The sequence below is a fragment of the Mya arenaria genome, chromosome 16 (assembly GCF_026914265.1).
Source record: "Mya arenaria isolate MELC-2E11 chromosome 16, ASM2691426v1".
Taxonomy (NCBI): Eukaryota; Metazoa; Mollusca; class Bivalvia; order Myida; family Myidae; genus Mya; species Mya arenaria.
In genome coordinates this window covers 3,512,334-3,531,900 of record NC_069137.1, presented here as the reverse complement: position 1 = coordinate 3,531,900, position 19,567 = coordinate 3,512,334, and the positions used below count along the sequence as shown (strand labels likewise).

Genomic DNA, 19,567 nt, shown 5'->3' with positions numbered 1-19,567 from the left:
AAAGTGTTTTACTTACATAATAGAAGGAAGCGATATATGCAAAATGAAGTTTATATGTAAAGCTTTTTAATCTTAAACTCTTCAGAGCCGTACCTTTGTCTTATATTTATTGTATAATTTTCTATACGAAAACATAAACTTAGGTTAAGCAAGTTCTTTATATATCCTGTAAGGGAGGCGTTAATTTATATCATCAATTGAAAAGTGTGAAATCCCCTTAAGTGCTAAAACATTAAAGAGTTGGAACTGACTAATTAAACCTCATTGTTATCGATGGCAAATAAATAATAATTAGGATGGCGTGTTTGAAAATTTGACATGCAAAGCTTTGTTCTCAATATAATTATGAAACAATTCAAACCTTACGAAATGATCGCTACTTTAGATACTCATTGTAAATCAAAAGGCAGTTTTGTATTACCTGTTCTTATTAGTAGTGGTGTGACTTTACCTTCATATTCGAACAGATAGGCTAGTTGTCAATTACTGGAGATTTACATATCTTATTCAGTAAAATCATTTAAATCATTTTGTATTTCTGCTTGGCTTAATTTAACACAAATATGTTTTGTTTCTGTACATGATTTAATTAAAAAGGATCAAACTTTTTCACGCTGACCGTGTTAACTTGGAAGAAATTATATAAGCTGACGCCCTCGGCCAAAACGCGATGAAATGAAATGAAAGTGTCGTGAGGACAAATTATTGTGCAGTGAATATCCTAGACTTGTTCTGCCTTTAATTCATTTAACTCGGATAAACGATTAAGTATTATAGTTATACTTTTATAAAATGAAACTATTTAAAATATGAATTGCAAAGTTTTGTTCTCAAATTAGATATAAACAATTTCAAACCTTACATACGATATTATGAAGAATGCTAATTGTACTGAACGAATGTAACTATTCTTGGGCCTTTTTGTTGACTTAAATTTACAAGCTATAATCAACGGCATACACATGATGAACTTGAGTTGATAAGTGCTGTATAGACTAGTTCTTACGTGCATATTAGTCAGTTTACATGGAGACGACCTACTCCTCTACAGCAGGCCAGACTGGATTTTTTTTCTTGTTTCTGATGCTTTATTGCCAAATATTAGAAATTGTGATATACATATAAGTTACAGATCTGATCATTCTATTGTTAGTCTTGATTTAAAACTACAAGAAGTTAAGCATGGGAAAGGCCTCTGGAAATTTAATCATTCGTTGTTAAGTGATATAGAATATTTAAATAGTATTAACCAAAAGACTGAAGAAATCAAACAACAGTACTGTTTACCTGAATATTGCTTGGATAAATTGTCCGAAATCAATAATAATGAAATTCAATTTGTGATAAATGATCAGCTTTTTTTAGAAACATTGTTAATGGAAATAAGGGGTAAAAGTATTTCCTATTCAAGTTATAAAGCTAAAAGTAAAAATTCTCAGGAAAATGATATTTTAACAAAACTTGGAAATATAGAACATAATTTGAATGATGAAAATAAGGATAGATAAGAGGCTTTACAAAATGAATTAAGTACATTAAGAGCAGAGAAAATAAGAGGACATATTATCCGATCAAGAGCAGAATTTATTGATAATGGTGAAAAGCCAACAGGTTTTTTTTGTCGGCTTGAAAAGAATTACTCTATTAGTAAATGCATTCCTTTTATTGAAAAGGAAAGTGGTTGTTTTGTATATGAGCAAAATGATATTTTAAAAGAATCATCCTTGTTTTATGAAAAATTAAACTCTAAGAGTACTTCAGAAGTTGACAATAATATTGAAAATGACTTGAATGAATATTTTGTTCCTAAACTGTCAATTGATCAGGCACAGTCTTTAGAAGGTCTTATAACTTTTGAAGAAGCCTCTTCTTCCTTAAAAAATATGAAAAATGATAAAAGCCCGGGTTCGGATGGATTCACTGCAATTTTTTTTAAGGCTTTTTGGTCTCGTATTGGATATTTTGTAGTTAGAGCTGTAAAATTTGCTTTAGAAAATGGATCAATGTCTATTACACAAAAATAAGGTATCATTACATGTATTCCATAAGATAATAAACCAAGGAAGTTTCTTAAAAACCTCAGACCTATTACCTTGCTCAATACAGTTTATAAAATTGCATCTGGTTCCATTGCAAACAGATTAAAGACTGTATTAGATTTTTTAGTTTCAAAAGACCAAACTGGTTTTATAAAAGGAAGACATATTGGTGAAAATACTAGGCTACTATATGACTTGATGAAATTCACTGAGGATAATAATATACCTGGTCTGTTAATGATGATAGATTTTGAGAAAGCGTTCGATACTTTGTCTTTTAGTTTTATTAAAAAAACTTTTTCTTTCTTTAATTTTGGACCAATGTTTATACAGTGGATTTCTTTTTCTGAATAATACTGAAACTGCTGTTCAAATGAATGGTTTTCTGTCAAATTTCTTTATAATTGGGAGAGGGTGTAGACAGGGAGACCCGATAAGCCCTTATATTTTATTTTGTGTGCTGAAATTTTATCAATAAAAATAAGAAATTGTAAATCTATCAAGGGCACTTCAGTGGACGGTGTTGAATACAAAATATCTTAATTTGCAGATGATACATCTCTGTTACTTGATGGATCAGATTTATCATTGAATGATACCTTAAATTTATTACATGATTTTTCTTTATATTCTGGCTTGAAAATTAACTTTGATAAGACACATTTAATATGGATTGGTTTCCCTAAAATATAGCACAAGGTCAATTAAAACAAAATATAAATTGATCTGGGGAGCTACACAGTTTAAATTATTAGGTTTAATTTTTGATGTAGATCTTAGCAAAATGATAGAATTAAATTTTACAAGCAAACTAGAAAAGGTGAAGATATGTATCAGTTATTGGAAAAGAAGGAAGTTAACTCCAATTGGAAAGATCACTGTTGGAAAATCATTGTTATTACCCATTTATACACATCTTTTTATGTCATTAAGTTTAAAATTTGCTTGGAATATTTATGAAAAATAAAATATTAATGATACAGAACTTATAAAATGGTCAGTTATAAAATTGTTTATCTAGACCACGTACGTTTTAAAAACAGTAAAAACTAATATACTTTGTACAAGAACATACTGTTTATATTTTCTTTACATTTTTTCACCTTTTTGCTTTGTTTATATATATATATATATATATATATATATATATATATATATATATATATATAAATATAAGACTATATGTCCAAATACCTTTGACTTCCTCTCCTCTACAATTGTATTCCATTTATCATTTACTTCAAACAAGTAAGCAATCACATAGCTTTCATTGATGATAATAATGGCAAATGAAATATATCACTGAATATAAACACCAATGAGAGATAGAAATATAAACGCTTATGACAAAGGTATTCTAACACTTTATTGGGGTAAATTGAATAATCAGAGATATTATCACAAATTATACATCTTATCAGCGTCAATTTAAAAATAAAATCAGTATCTAGTTGAAAACATGGTTCAACAACTACATGCGCCGACTTATACATATCGTGTTTGTTACATTGTTTTAGTTTAAAGCTGCATTCTCACAGATTGAACGTTTTCATTATTGTATCCTTAGATATTGTCCGAAATAAATCATTTTAAAGTCGAGTAAAAAAAGGGGATTAAAATAGCATGGCATAACTGCTGTGAGAAGCAAATGGATTATCGTAAATTAGGAACACATTCATACAAGCTATTCCGCATTAAAGTTTTGTCTAACTAGCCATCGATGTAAGGTAGGTAAATCCTCGATACAGTTGAGCAATAATCGCCGCAAACCCTTTATCAATATTCAGAAAAGACTACTCATGTAAATCATTTACCTTATCTTTATGCGAATTGTAACAGCAAACGCGTTTTATTATTGTAGTAGATATACTAAAAGACCAATATCTTTGATAGCAACGCAGTGTCAATGTAAATTCCCATTTAAAATAAAATATCTTAGAAATAGAAGTAAATTGTTTTTATTGATATTGGTAACAATCGGACATACTACCGTTGAAGCAGTGGCAAAAATGAAACGTTCCTGTGCAAAAAATTCCTCCCTATGTGGAATATAAGGAACAAATAACAATTGATTTGTAAATATTTTTTTATGAAATCCAAAGAAATCCACGACCGGACCTTTTAAATCTAACGCGTACGAGTTTCGCCTCGGACAAAATTGGTGTTCGTCCTATCGAAACGGTTTCTCACGTCTGTAAGAGGACACTTTTGAAGAAGAAATGAGTAACTGTATTTGACTTATACGACGATAAGTGTATTGCATATGTTGGTGAGCATGTATATGCATAAATAAATAAATAAATACATATTTATAAATATATAAATAAAACATTTTTTTCGAAAGATAAACATGAGATAATTATCATGGCCTTTCAAATACAATGTATCGGCTGGTGGGATTTCTTAAAATTCTATTACACGGTCCGCTTTTTCATTGGCTCTGCTTGACGTATAGTCGTATAATTATGATTTGTAAATAAGTGATCATAAAATCGTGCATAACTATTTTCAACCGCTACCATCATTCATTTAACAATATTTTAATAAGTTTATAAATCAAGTTTACTATTCAGTTAGCATTATCTGAGTTATCTTACATCGTAGTCAACATGTAGTTACCTACCGAAGTTATATCAACCTTGATAACAAGCTATCAAATAAGATTACCCGAACGACATTTGTATGTATGTTAATATATTCAAAATAACGTTATCTGCTGATATAAATGATAACGTGGTATACAGATAAATTCAGCTATTGTAATATTTGATAAAAAATTGCTATTGAACCAACCATTAATCCAAGCTTATAGGAACGCAGTGTATTAAACACAATCTAGTCATATCCAAGTGTTATTAACAAAATATAGTCTTATCCAAGTTAGGTTTACAAAATCTAGTCATATCCAAGTGTACTTTACAAAACCAAGTCATATTATATTGTACTTTACAAAATCTAGTCATATCCAAGTGTAGTTTACAAAATCTAGTCATATCCAACTGAAGTTTACAAAATCTAGTTATATCCAAGTGAAGTTTGCAAATTCTAGTCATATCCAAGTGTAGTTTACAAGATCTAGTCATATTCTATTGTAGTTTACAAAATCTAGTCATATCCAAGTGTAGTTTACAAAATCTAGTCATATCCAAGTGAAGTTTACAAAATCTAGTCATATCCAAGTGTAGTTTACAAGTTCTAGTCATATTATATTGTAGTTTACAAAATCTAGTCATATCCAAGTGTAGCTTACAAAATCTAGTCATATCCAAGTGTAGTTTACAAAATCTAGTCATATCCGAGTGTAGTTTACAAAATCTAGTCATAACCGAGTGTAGTTTACAAAACACTGGTGAAGTGATAAGTAGAGAGTTTTTCACTTTAGCGATAACAACACAATATATATCGTACCTCTATATGTTCGTTAATTCATCGCCTTTTCTTTAAATAGCAAATAAGTACAAAGTTCTAGAATGCTGTGCATGTTTATAGTCTTTGATAATGCTATATGGTATAAGTTTAACATTAAATAACCAATATAATCATGTATTGATTACTTTTGTACATACAGCATAGGACCCTTGAAATATCCTAAATAAATTAATTGAAAACTATGCCTCGTACGTTCTGCATTGGACATGTTTCATAAGCAATTTGATACCCCTCACTCTACTGATTCAAGTTATCAAATTGTTATAAGCACATTATAATTCATTTTAACCATGTGTGATGTGTGAAATAGCTAACACTTTAACCATTTGTAAAAAAACTCAATAGTCTTCACTTTAACCATGTGTGATGCGTGTTATAGCTAACACTTTAACCATTTGTAAAAAAACTTAATAGTCTTCGCTTTAACCATGCGTGATGTGCACGATAAGTAACACTTTAACCATTTGTTAAAAAAACTCAATAGTCTTTACTTTAACAAATTGTAATAAGAACAATATGCTGTACTTTAAATATGTGTGATGCGCACGATAGGTAAAACTTTAACCATTTGTTAAAAACTCAATAGTCTTTACTTTTACAAATTGTAATAATCACAATAGGCTACACTTTAACCATGTGTGATGCGCACGATAGGTAACACTTTAACCATTTATGAAAAACTCAATAGTCTTTACTTTAACAAATTGTAACAAGCATACTAGGCTACACTTTAACCATGTGTAATGCGCACGATAGGTAACACTTTAACCATTTATGAAAAACTCAATAGTCTTTACTTTAACAAATTGTAATAAGCACAATGTGCTACACTTTAACCATGTGTGATGCGCACGATATGTAACACTTTAACCATTTGTGGAAAACTCAATAGTCTTTACTATAACTAGTTGTTTTAAGCACAAAAGGCTACACTTTAAGCGCTCGTGATATGCACAGTAGGTTGCATGTCAGCCAATTGTGATATGTATTACAGTTTTAACTTTTAACAAATGGTTATACGCAAAATAGCCTCTAATTGAACCAAGGGTAATACGCATAATGTGTTTAACTTAACCAATGATGATACACGCAAAATAATTAGTTTTCACAATGCTATAGTATATCATTGAGGCTCAGTAAACATTGTAGTATTTAAAGTATGAGTTATGGATATATGGTAACGAAAGCTTCGACGTTGTAGATGATTGTAATTGTTGTAGTTATCACAATAAAATATACTAGTAATTATAATCTTAATATACGGACTTTGCACGGGAAAGAAGTGAAAGCAATGAATACGTTTATGAGTAAGCCTGAACAATGCTTAAGTTTTAGAGAGAAATAAAACGTTTTTTTTAAATCTGTACAGTCACTGCCATCAGAAAATAATTCAGAAAGATTTATGTCAATTTATTATATATTCTTACAAAGCTTCAAAGGCACATTCAATACTTTTAATGTAATAAGATATTTTATCAACATGTTATACCACTATTTGCATTATGTTATTATTCACTATGTTTTGAACTAAATACTCTATACACCAATGTTATTTGTAAAGTGAACATACTTTATATAGTGAATTGGTTTAAACTTATATATTCCTTATAAGATATTCCTTTTGTGCTATTACCTTATGTATCATAGTTTGCTTGATTAAATCGTTAAACTGTTCTGTTCTGTTCTGTTCTAATACGATGTCTAATTATTAATACTGGTGGCCAGAAAATTGATCCGATCGCGCGAAAAACTTGCATTCGGCAGGCTGTTCTGGATAGCTCTCTGTTGTAACATTTGTCATGCTGTGTGAACGACCCACACTTTCTGGCGAACGGGATAATGGAAGCCCTATGATTGACAATGTGTATATATAATAATAATAATAATAATAATATCTTTATTTTAAGAAGGTGACATATTAAGATCATGTACAAAACTACAGAATCTTATTTTCGATATGGCCCTCTGAAACAGAATGCAAATATGGCAAATAATCATAAGACAAACATGAAGACGATGCTAACAACGATGACGATGATGATGATGATTATAAGTATGCTGTTGATGCTGACGATAATGATGCATATGATGACATGATGATGATGTTGAATCAATATTAGACAGATACTCTCAGTTAAATATAATTATGAATAAAACATCACAATTTGTATAATCACAAGTTTCCTATGAGGTACTGTTTGACCTTTATTTTATACGTATTAAAGTTTTTTGATTCTCGTATTTCCAAAGGTATATTATTCCAAACAATTCTGCTGTAATATGTAAACGATGCTTTCATATAATTAGTACGAGGTCTAGTTTGTAAAACAATATCTTTGTGTGCCATTGATCTTAGCATATATACATTATTGTCTGAAACTGTTACTAATTCTGACATATATGATGGAGCCATGCTATTCAACGTCTTGTAAACTAATACTGCTGCGTGGTATTTACATCTATCCGAGAAGTTTAGCCATTTTAGTTCTTTAAATAGATTTGTTGATGAATCTCGTTTAGATTTACCAAGTATGATTTTTGCAATTCGTTTTTGTAAGTTATTTATTTTATTCACATATGAATTGGTTCCCTTGCCCCAGACCAAGCAGCCGTAATCAAAATTTGGCAGAATATATGCATTGTAAAACATTCGTTTTGTATCAGGTGTGAGGAAATATATTATATTTTTTAGAAGTGCAATTTTCTTATTCAGATTTTTACAAACATAATCGATTTGCACATGCCAGTTTAGTGTATTATCTATATACAACCCTAATAACTTTTGCACAACAACATTAACTATTTGAACATCATTAATACAAAGTTCAAGATTCCCAGTGTTTTTTAATTTATTTGCAGACCCTATTAACATGCATTTAGTCTTGGAAGGATGCAATGACATGATTACTCATATTCGTATATAAATGATCTATTATAGTAGAGTTATTTTTTGAAATTCTTGTTGGTGATTTGATTAATTGTTCCAAGCCATACTTCGTGGTAAGATCTGCCCATTTAGTGTTGTTATATTTGCCACTTTCCGGCGAATAATTGATATTAAAATCTCCAATTAAATGAAACCCAATATTAGAACTATCAGCTATTTCTAACTGCTTATCATATAAGTCAATCCATTTTTGTTGGGAGTTCGGAGGTCGAAAAATGAAATTGATTAAGAACGATTTGCAATATAGACCATTAATTTCAAGCCAAATAAGCTTCTTTTTTAAATTTCTTAAAAGATCTATATTGTATAACTGTATGGCTATTAGGGGCCAATTTTGGTAATTTGTCTGTAATAGAATGTGTGAAATTTTTTGACATAATATAACATTATAATATGACATTAAAGCTTTATATCTGTGCAAGCAAACATAAGAAATGATTTTGTATAGTTATAAAGGTAGTGTAATGTGTCAAGTATGTAATTACATAATATTATTATATCTTGCTGAAAGAGTTTATAGATCCAATGATATTCTGCAGCATGGGATAAAGTGTGCATGGACTACAGCTAAAATGATTTTGTATTTTTGTTCTGCGTTAATTCCAAATTAACTAAAATGGTGTGATTAAAGCTTTCCGCCATACTACATGGCGTGTGTGCTTTGGTATTATGTAATAAAACAGAAACCATGAAATCGCTGCTGTAATTATGTCACTCACAAACTGTTTTCGTGAACAAAGATAATTTCTGAAACGAATTTCTTACTCCAATAGGCGAAAACAGGAACTTTGCTGGTTTTTTAAACAACCCAGCAAGTAAAAGTATCATTAAGTATTAAGAACACTTCAATTGGACAATAAATGGACAAGTGCTTCTTGAGTTCCGGTTTATTTTTGCTCTTGCTAGCTTATTTCATGTATTTCGCATTTTTTGGTACATATACATTGTTAAACATAGTTAAAAACTCGTGTAATTCAAAACAAGGCTTTCTGTTTGTCATATCATCGTGGACTCATGTACGCCACTCATTTCAAATTTCAATCATAATGTCATATCATGAGAGTACCAGAACACAAAATGGAGCACCAAAAAACAATGATAAAAGGAAACAAACCTTTCGATTAGCGATAACATTGCTGTTTGTTTTATACTTTTGACTCAAGTGGGCGAAATAGTTCGATAGTATTTTTCACACGGGATTCAGGTTGAAAAGGGGTATTCGGTGCCCAAGGAGTATAGCAGTTAAATGCTCATGTATATACCGATTTTTCAGAGTGCATTTTAATTCAGTTGAAAAACAACCAATAACGCCATACATATACATAAGGTAATTAGACATATCGGGCCTCAAAACAAGGATATTGGACAGTATTCACACTTGACCCATCATAAACCCAAAGATGTAATGCTGAACACCAGTCATAGAGATACTGGTACCATATTCAAATATATTTGGGTACGACAAAGTTAAAAGTCATTAAATATATATAGAAGGAGCCTGATGAAATTGATTATAAACGAGACATTGCGAGTTTTTTGTAATTTTATTAAATGCGATTCATACGTTACTCTGCGATGATCAGAGTAAACATAAGCGTGAGGTTTTCACTCCACGCAGATCGAAATGCTCAGTATATTTAGACAGCCCATGAAACATTTAAACCGTAGCATAGCTATTCGTGTATTTTCGCGACTTCAGAACTGAATCGATTCCTGCAAAGCAGGCTGACAATCTCTTCTGTAACTGGTTGCTTGGTTCCTTATAATTACCATGTTTTCTACTTACTTATATATAGTATATTTACCTCACTTGTGATTGCTAAATCAACTTAAACGTACACACGAAAGATGCTAGTTGCATGCAATACTACACTACCAAACACTTACTTATATTAATGAATTAATTTATATTGCTTTTGGTTGTTTATTGCTTAAGCATTCCAGTAAGTTTAATTATACATTTAAATCGGGTACGAGACATCTGTTACACAATATAACACGCTGCCAATTATGAGGTGGACACAAACTGTCTCCTAATTCCTTACTTCTGAATACAGGTTTTCTTCAAATACCCTAAGACATTCTAGACTTATATATAACAGCATTCGCACTGTTGTTAACAATGTAAGGCGTTACGATACGTGATTTCCGAATGAAATTGTCCGACTGTGCCAATCAGGCCAAAGATGAAAGTAATGTTGCTAAAGAAGATGCAGATCCGACATTGAAAACAAATACGAGAGATGCATACATCTAATCAATGAAATATAGATTGTGGCTGCAAATGCAAATAATGTTGCTTAATCTGCTGGAGTTGATAATTCCAATACACGGAAAAATGATCGAAGTTCATATAGTTTTCCATAATGAGTTAACCGTTTTGCCGACATATATTCAAAATGCATGTTAAGATTAAGCTGTATCTTTAAACGTCATGATCTTCAAAAAGTCTATAGTTGTATAAAAGACTGATAAACATATATTATTTACCAACTCTTGGACCATATAACTGCAATTTTAAAAAAAATCGTGTTTATTTTATTGTACATTATATATCTCCGAAACGGTATTGAAGAATTTACCAAATAAAGGCTTGATATATAAATAATTTTAGAATAGATCACTTCTGTTCATCACTTGACAATTCGTCCGTGCAGACAATATATATATCCTCAATTTAGAAATGCTGGTTAATACCTTATTGTGTCCAATCTGTCATACTTTCTTGTATGGGCAGTATAATTGAAACAAATGTTTAGTGCATGAATGCTTGTTTAATATTTTGCTTGCTTGTAATTTTGACAAACTTTTGTACCAAATCAACAAATAGCTAGTAAACAAATTACAAAAAAATCTAAACCTATAAATGTTTATCTCAACTTGACGATGCTGCTGCTGCTGCTGCTGATGATGATGATGATGATGTTGATGATGGTGATGATGATGATGATGATGATGATGATGATGCTGATGTCAATGATGATGCTGCTGGTGATGCTGGTGATGCTGGTGTTGCTGGTGCTGCTGGTGCTGCTGGTGCTGGTGCTGGTGGTGATGCTGGTGCTGGTGCTGGTGCTGGTGCTGGTGTTGCTGCTACTGCTGCTGCTGCTGCTGATGATGATGATGATGATGATGGTGATAATGCTGCTGCTGCTGCTGCTGCTGCTGATGATGATGATGATGATGCTGTTGCTGCTGCTGCTGCTGCTGCTGCTGATGATGATGATGATGTGGTCACTGTAGACAAATACTGAATTAGATCACTGAAACCCAAGCGCTGCTCATAGCGTTAAAACACAATCAGCTAGTGCTTGCCCTGAAGCCCAAAGCCTTGTTAAAATAAACTGACTGTTGACTGATTTTCTGTCTGGGTTCAATCGGTTAATAAAACAATGTTGAGGGATTTGTTGAGTACAAGGCAAACAGGGGACACGACCAAATTGTATAAAGGTTTAGCATTAAATGGCTAAGCTACCCTACTTGTTTGGAAGTCAATTTTAATGTTTTTGCATCACAAAATATAATTGCGTTATGCTAAAAATAATTGCCGCGCATACAGCAAAATCATAAAAATATATTTTTGCGTGTTTCGGGCAGCTGAGTTTCTTCTCCGTGTTGATCCCGTCATTTAGCCGTAAACGAGCTCTGTTTGAACGTTTAAACGAGTATTGCAGCTGCTAATACTTGATTTACATATCAGAAGGAGCGGCGCTGAATACGATACACTATATTTTTTTCCCTAAATTCCAGTTAAACCTTGTTATGATGGATACTATAATTAAGAAATAAGATATTTTCCAGTGATAAAAAAGATAGCGAAGTTTGCAGATGAAATGCAAAGAAAGAACATTTAAAAACACCGTGCAACTCGCGTAACCCATAACATCTACACATATTCTTATTAAAATATTTCAATTCCTTGACTTCTTTTAAGAAATGTCTTACCTCTGGTCCTTTTTTATTCATTCCAAAACCAGCGTTATAAACCAAGGGCACCTCCACCACTTCAAATTAACCGTCTCCGTGGCCTTGTGGTTACAGCGTCCGCCTACGGTGTGGGAGGTCGTGGATTCGATTCCGGGGTGCGTCATATCGAAAGACGTTAAAAGCTGGTACAAGTGACCCCTTCCCTTGCGCTCGGCATTTAAAGGGTAGTGCTTGAAAGTAGTGTACTCAGTACTGGTTCAACTCAGGAAAGTCGTATCCCGTGTATCGGTGCTTTACACCGAGCATGTTAAAGAACCAAGAGGTCTCTTTGCAATGAGCTGGGGTATTGCACCCGTATATCTTGTATCTCACTCTTTTTCTTCAAGTCTTCCAATCTCTGGAATTGATTGCAAATTGCTGTCAATTCTATCTCAAGTCACTTATGGGATATAAACACAATTTAAGTTGTGATGGCGTCACGGCGGGGTCAAGCCAATGGGTGCGGGAAGACCTTGATAAACTCAAATAAACAAACAAACACTTCACATGTTATCGATTGGAAACTTGCAGGTAGCTTTATTAAGTACAAAACATATCTGCTTAGGTCTTAAAAGTGGTTAAAAACCATACTATATGTAGCAAGGTGCATATTTCAGTATTTTATTAGTTTGTGTGTTTGGTATGGTTCTATATCGTATATCGTTTTGTATTGTTTGTGTATCGTCGTGTTTAGTGTTGTGCTACGTAGTTATTGTCCTCTGTGCGTTACTGTCCGTCTATGTCCGAGTGCGTCAGAGCGTGAATACTGGTTATGCGAATTTGTCTAAATTTATAGAGTGAGTTATTGGTTCATAATGCCTTTTCCCCTTTTTCCCGCTTCATTGCACACGCCCTTATTTATATAAACACATAAATCATTCCGTTCTGAATCATCATCGACGCAAGTCAAGATTTCAATTGTAACAGTTGTTACTATATTCTTACTTATTTAATATTCGCTCTTATCTTTGAGCTCAAATATTCATTCATATTTAATTATTATTTAGACGTGCCTGGTTTCGTTCGACTACGTATAAATAAATATTCGAACTCCGAAGTTGAGTGGTTTTGTCTTAGTACACCCACGCTACATATATATCATGTGTAGTTGTTTTTTTAAATTTTAAAATAGATGGACGAAAATGCTACTGATAAAGGTTTCTTTAAAAAAAACGTTTATCAATAATTACAAAAATGAAATATGTTTTATCGGAGCCACAATCAACTTGTAAACAACAGAGTATAAAGCAAAACTCGCATCATAACAAAGAACATAAATACTTATGTGAAAAACTACAAAAAAACCTAAAGAAACACGCTCAAATGTTTAAACATAGATCCCGTTTAATGGCACATTGCAAATGCCAAAGACATAAAACACAAACACAACAAATCACAAACTAGAAACATGAAACAACAGCACAAAACTCCACAAACAGCACAGTGCATATATACTATATTAAAAATAGGTATTTTTATCAAGGGTTGTTAGGTACCAAAGAACTCATCTTCTGGATATATAAATCACCTCAAATTGTATAAATCAAGCCGAAATAACATATTCAACTCTTAAAAAGTGAAACGCAGTCTGACATAGGTTAGTTATTTAGCGGCGAGTCATGCCAGTTGGCTAGTGAATAGACAATGTTAATGAAAATGTTTAAGAACATGTTAATGTTGTTTTGAGTTTCTAAACCTATACTTAGTTATATAGGCTGTACACTATAACTTTGAAATCGTTTAAGTCTTGCAGACAATATTTATGGGGTTTAATCGGTCAGTTGATTCATTACGAGCGATGATATGACGCCTAATTGATCAAGCGATTAAGAAGATAATTAGCTCAACTTCCAATGCAAAAAAAGATACCCGGGCAATTGAATGACGATAATGAGCGATAGACCAAGATAGGTTTATACGTTTTAGCGTACTAAACATTACTTGATTTTTTTTCAATACATTAACAATGGACGAAATGGATATACAATATCAGTCCTGACATTTATTGAAAACATAAACAATTGGCGATATGTGTATAGCTTGTGATTTTCTCACAACGATTTGCGCTCTAAACAAGCAAGACCAAAACCATATCACTATTAACCCCCAGATTTAAATCTCACCGAGTGTTGGCTTAACCAGTATTTATTGAATAACATATTGAACAAAGTAAATAAACATTTGATCTACCGAAATGCGTAGCATACATACAAAATAACGAGTAATGAAACGCATAAACAGTGAGTATATCACAAAATTGAAAATTGACCATAATTAGTTTTACTAAATCTCTCTTCTGGTTTCATTGTTAGAGATATGGTGGGTAAAATAATTGTAAAAACTATTTCTTGAAGTGTTTTATACACTACTGCTGGTACGAAATAGATAGATAATGGATGGTCAATTATATTCTTTAAAAACAGATGTTCATGTGATGTGAAGTCGTGAGTTTTGAGTGTATATGTATCTGGTTCCAGCATAGAAAATGGTCTGAAACAACAAAGTTTTTTTTTAATTGAGTGAATGCTCAAAAGAACAAAGCGATTGTGATTCTCTTGTTGAATCGGACAGAGAGTTCCATAACGAAATGGTTAAATGAAAAAAAGGATAAGGCGAGTGATTGAGAGTTACACTGAATATTGCGTATATTGCGACCGTTTCTTAATTTGTATGTCGTTACATCACAAACAAATGGTGGCAACATGTCGTTTTAATAAGTAGGTGCAAGTGAATGATACATTTTAAAGAGTAGACAAAGTTTGCCTGTAAAGATTGTTTAGCGACACCAACTGTGTTGCTCCTGATATTATTCTAGCTGCTTCAGTTCAAAGTCGTTTTAGATCTTCTGTTTCAGCCTGTGTTATGGTTTCTCACACAATGTCGGCATACTCCAGAGTGGGCCTGAAAAATGTTTTGTAAATAATCTCCAATGGTTTTCAATCGAGTGTAAACTTAAATTGCTTCATGATATTGGTACGTTGCCATGCATTCTTTTAAATGGTGTTTATATGTTCACACCAGGTTGCGCTCGAGGATAATGTGATTCCAAAGTGCTTACGATTTTCGAGTGTCTGGATTGGGATGTCGTTCATAAAGAGAGGCGGGTGATATGGCCTGTTATGTTTTCGTGATAGGAGAATTGATTCGGTTTTTGGTGAATTAAAAGTGACAAGCGAACGTTTAGCCAATTCGTTTATTTTATGCAGGTCGGAAGAGTGATACCTGCTGCTCTATGATTGTCAACAGCAATAGATCAGGTAGAAACATCAGCAAAAAGCTTAAAGGTATTTCAAGTACATGATATACATTTCCTTCGTTTTATTTCAATATTATACCCTAATGTCTCTCGACAAAGATGATTTCTTAATAATATAATGAAAACTACAAGGACTTGCACAGTTGTAAAACGATAAGCCGGTGCTCGGTTGCACAGAACAATGTTGTTCATTTAATAAATATTATTATATATTAAGAATGCACATGTTTACGAACGTGGTCCGAATATACTATATTAACTAAAGTACTGGAATCCATACGCGTATTCGATTTTTCATACGACGGATGTTTTGGTAATTATATACTACTAAGATTGAGGTCTGGAAATGATGTAGAACACGTTTTACAACGTTAAAAGGATGACAACGTCATTGGTCGGTTTGTGCGGTTTGCAGGTGTTCAGTCATTTCGGAAAAATGATGACTAAGGCGTCAATAACTAGTGAAACTAAGAAAAGAAATATACTATATCATTATTCTGATCTTTCTACCATATTTGCTATCAATAAGAATAATTAACAAAAAGGGCCTCGGCATAAGGTTATGTTTAAATGTATGGTATTTCTGCATGCATTGTCAAATATATTGCATTAGTTAATATTTACACCTCAACTTCCATTCCTTACATGAACTGCCTTTCGGCAATTGCGTTCATCCATCGATGAACGCAACATCTTCGGATATGTTCGGATCGCAATTCATCGCATAACAATAAACATGAAAATTTGATCTTGTTATTGTTTGTATTCTGTCAGCAGGTCCCGTAAAATATAAATCAACATTTTAGAAAGTGCAAAGTTATTATATTTGAAATGTTTTGTTTCCGAAAGTGTTTCAATTTTACGTTTAAAAGTGATTTCAAGTGGTTGATCTTTTCCCGCGTTATTATGACGTCATTTGAAAAAAAGGTCGGGTCGTCCTATTTACAGAATGGGTAAGAAAGGATTACTGAAATGTAATCCGAAATGAAATGAATATTTTTTTAACGTTTCTTGAATAAAATAATGAACTATTGGTGTAAATATAAGGAATGAATTGCGGGGTTGATGTCATTATCGGGAATATGAACGCAATTGTGCTGGTCAAAGTACGCGTGGAGTCCTTCGGACTCCACACACTTAGACCAGCCCAATTGCGTTCATACCCCGATAATGACATCAAGCCTGCAATTCATTCCTTAAATAAATACTCGGATTACTGTATATTGGATGGTTTTGCGTTTGGTTAGTATTCATTAACCTTAGATTAAAGACATTGTGGTAAATATATTAACAAAAGGCTCATCGCTAATCATAGATCTAATGATACCGTTTGCAATCAATACAAATTATTGGTTCATTTTAAGAGTGTCTGCACGCAATAAATAGCCAGTTTAATTATTCATACAAATACTAATTGCATCTATCATTGGTATTTCAGATTAGGACGGACTAAGTATATATCTTTCACAGGTAAAACATTTTTATTACATTTTAAATGAATAAGATTTCAACAAACCATGATTTTTATGTATTTGAAAATATGAATTGCAAGAAATAAACATACAAATGATTACGAAGATTTGCGGATTTTTTTCCCACCATAACTGAATTTTCGAACTTATATAGTATATGCTAATTGCGTTGATTTAATTTTGTCGATTTGCTTGACAAGTGAACAATCAACTTTTGTTAACAACACCTTCGTAATAACTCCTGAAGTCGACATCAACAAATCGACAAGACTATAATGCCATGGTAACTTTTTGTAGATTTGTATTAACTAATCAATGGAAATTTGCCTACGATAATATTCCATTTCATTTCCGTTTGGAAATACATTGGAAGTACACTTATAGTTCCAACATATATATTCCTTTAGAATGTGATAGCATGAACTATTATAACTAAGTGGTATTTTAATAGTTTGGTATTTGCTAATATACTGTAGTTGTAAACTATATTCAGTGGAGTTATGTTGACACAATAACAAATGCTAAAACGAAACACATTAGGTCACAATAATCATTCCATTTTAGAATGTATGTCATCAAGTTGACAGGATTTGTGAATATAAGTGATGTTGATCGCGTATTGCTCTAGAAATCTAATGAATATTTTGCAAAAATGAATTTGAAAATGAGTTATACATTACATGTCTTTTCAGGCAAAATAAAGTTCATTATGGTTCAGTTAAACGAAAGGAAAATGATATGAAATACTTTCTAAAATACAAATAATATAATCTCTTTAATGATAATCCAATGATTATCTGTTAATTCAGTCGCTGATGCTCATTTCAAAAATATAAGCAATGTTTGGGAATGTATATCAAAGCCATAAAAGGGACATGCCAAACTGTTATAAAAATGCCACATTTGTTGGAACACAAATGTTGATATGTTCAGACGACAATTTCCAGACGGCACTAATAAAGCATGCTGCAATTGCACTACGTTCATTGTCCCATTTAGCAAATTATTAATTAAAGCAGACCGTTTGAGAATCTTTAAATATCTGAATTTTATAATGAGATGTGGCATGTGCCAAAATAATTTTGGTTTAAAACAATCTTTGTATGAATACTTAAGGGTGTATTCTTTCAAGATCAAGTATATTATATACCTACTTAGGTGGTGCTTTACATAAACAATTGCAGCCATGCAATGAATAGGCCAAACATTTATCGGGTGAAGCAAATAATAGCCTTATGCAAAGAATGATCAGTATTAAATTGATCACTCTGCGTTGGGAGTTTTATAATCCATAAATCCAATGTTCATACCTTATCAAAAGGCCATGCTTCTAATTAATATAATGTAATAAAACCTCAAATTGAGTCCTTTTTAACAAAAGCATTGCAAACATACCACCTAATAATAAGAGATAACATTGTATAGCTGCTTTAATTTAAACCTTATTTATTTTACAACGTTGGTGAAGATTTATTTTTACTTAATGCTAAGTCAATCTTTTTAACGATGTCGAGCGAGATTATTGCATTGTGTTGTAGGGTAAACAATAGAGCCTGGAGAAATAGGGAATACTAGATTAATTAAATAGAAAAGGATATATGAAAAATATACAAATGCTTTGGACATGAATTAAACTTTTAAAGCATATTTTGCATAAGCATATTTGCTAGTGAACGATTATACTTTTAAGCGCACCGGCTGTGAATATTTTAGTGTAAGATTGTATGCATTTTACGAGCGGTCTGTGGCGAGGTTCATTTCATTTTAGTAGACCCCTAACTTAACACACTGAAGTTTGAGATACACAAACACATTTTAAACATTCTTTTAATTGTAATTTGTTCCAATATTAACAAACACAGACCTATTGTTATTCAAGGAATAAATCCAGAAACAATGTAATATTCCAACAATATTTTGTTTATTTTTAATAAAGGTGTTTCGATGTTAAATCTAATTCAAACTAGTATAAATATCGTCAATTAAGTCCAAAGGAAGACAATCCCTCTTCCAATAGAAATTGCACCGCTTTATATAACGTAGCTATTTCCCGCCAAACCAGGAGATACCCGAGGACAAACTCAGTTAACCGTCGGAACAATAGACTTATGCAAAACCTTAACGGAGAAATTGAATTGAATTATATTTGTTACGGTGCAATTGTATTATAGTATACTTTAAAATAGTCGAAACTGGTAATTAATTCATATCAAAACAACATTCATAAACATAATTAACGTGATGTTGATTGTACATAATAGTTACACATTTTATAACATCACAATTTATAAATAATCTGATATTTTGCGTTGTTAGCGACAATCCCGCAAGATTGTAATTGCAAGGAAGGAAGTAGTAGTAATACTTTTTAAATCACAAAAAATGTTGAAACATACTTGGAATCATTAAATGGTACTCAGTATATAGTTATGGTTGATGCACATTATTAAAGATAATA

At 32.0% G+C, this 19,567-nt stretch overlaps 1 protein-coding gene across 6 annotated transcripts in view; it reads left to right on the top strand.

Annotated features, from left to right (window-relative positions):
* LOC128221261 (trichohyalin-like) overlaps nucleotides 1-19,567 on the top strand; it is an 86,188-nt gene that overhangs the window by 19,093 nt on the left and 47,528 nt on the right. For 5 of the 6 annotated variants that reach the window (XR_008258931.1, XM_052929802.1, XM_052929803.1 and 2 more), the window contains exons 2-3: nucleotides 15,588-15,665; nucleotides 17,076-17,107. The gene's annotated coding sequence lies outside the window, so the exon portion shown is untranslated. Of the gene's footprint in view, nucleotides 1-15,587; nucleotides 15,666-17,075; nucleotides 17,108-17,323; nucleotides 17,393-19,567 lie in introns of those variants that run through there. The other variant, XM_052929801.1, reaches the window with a different exon arrangement.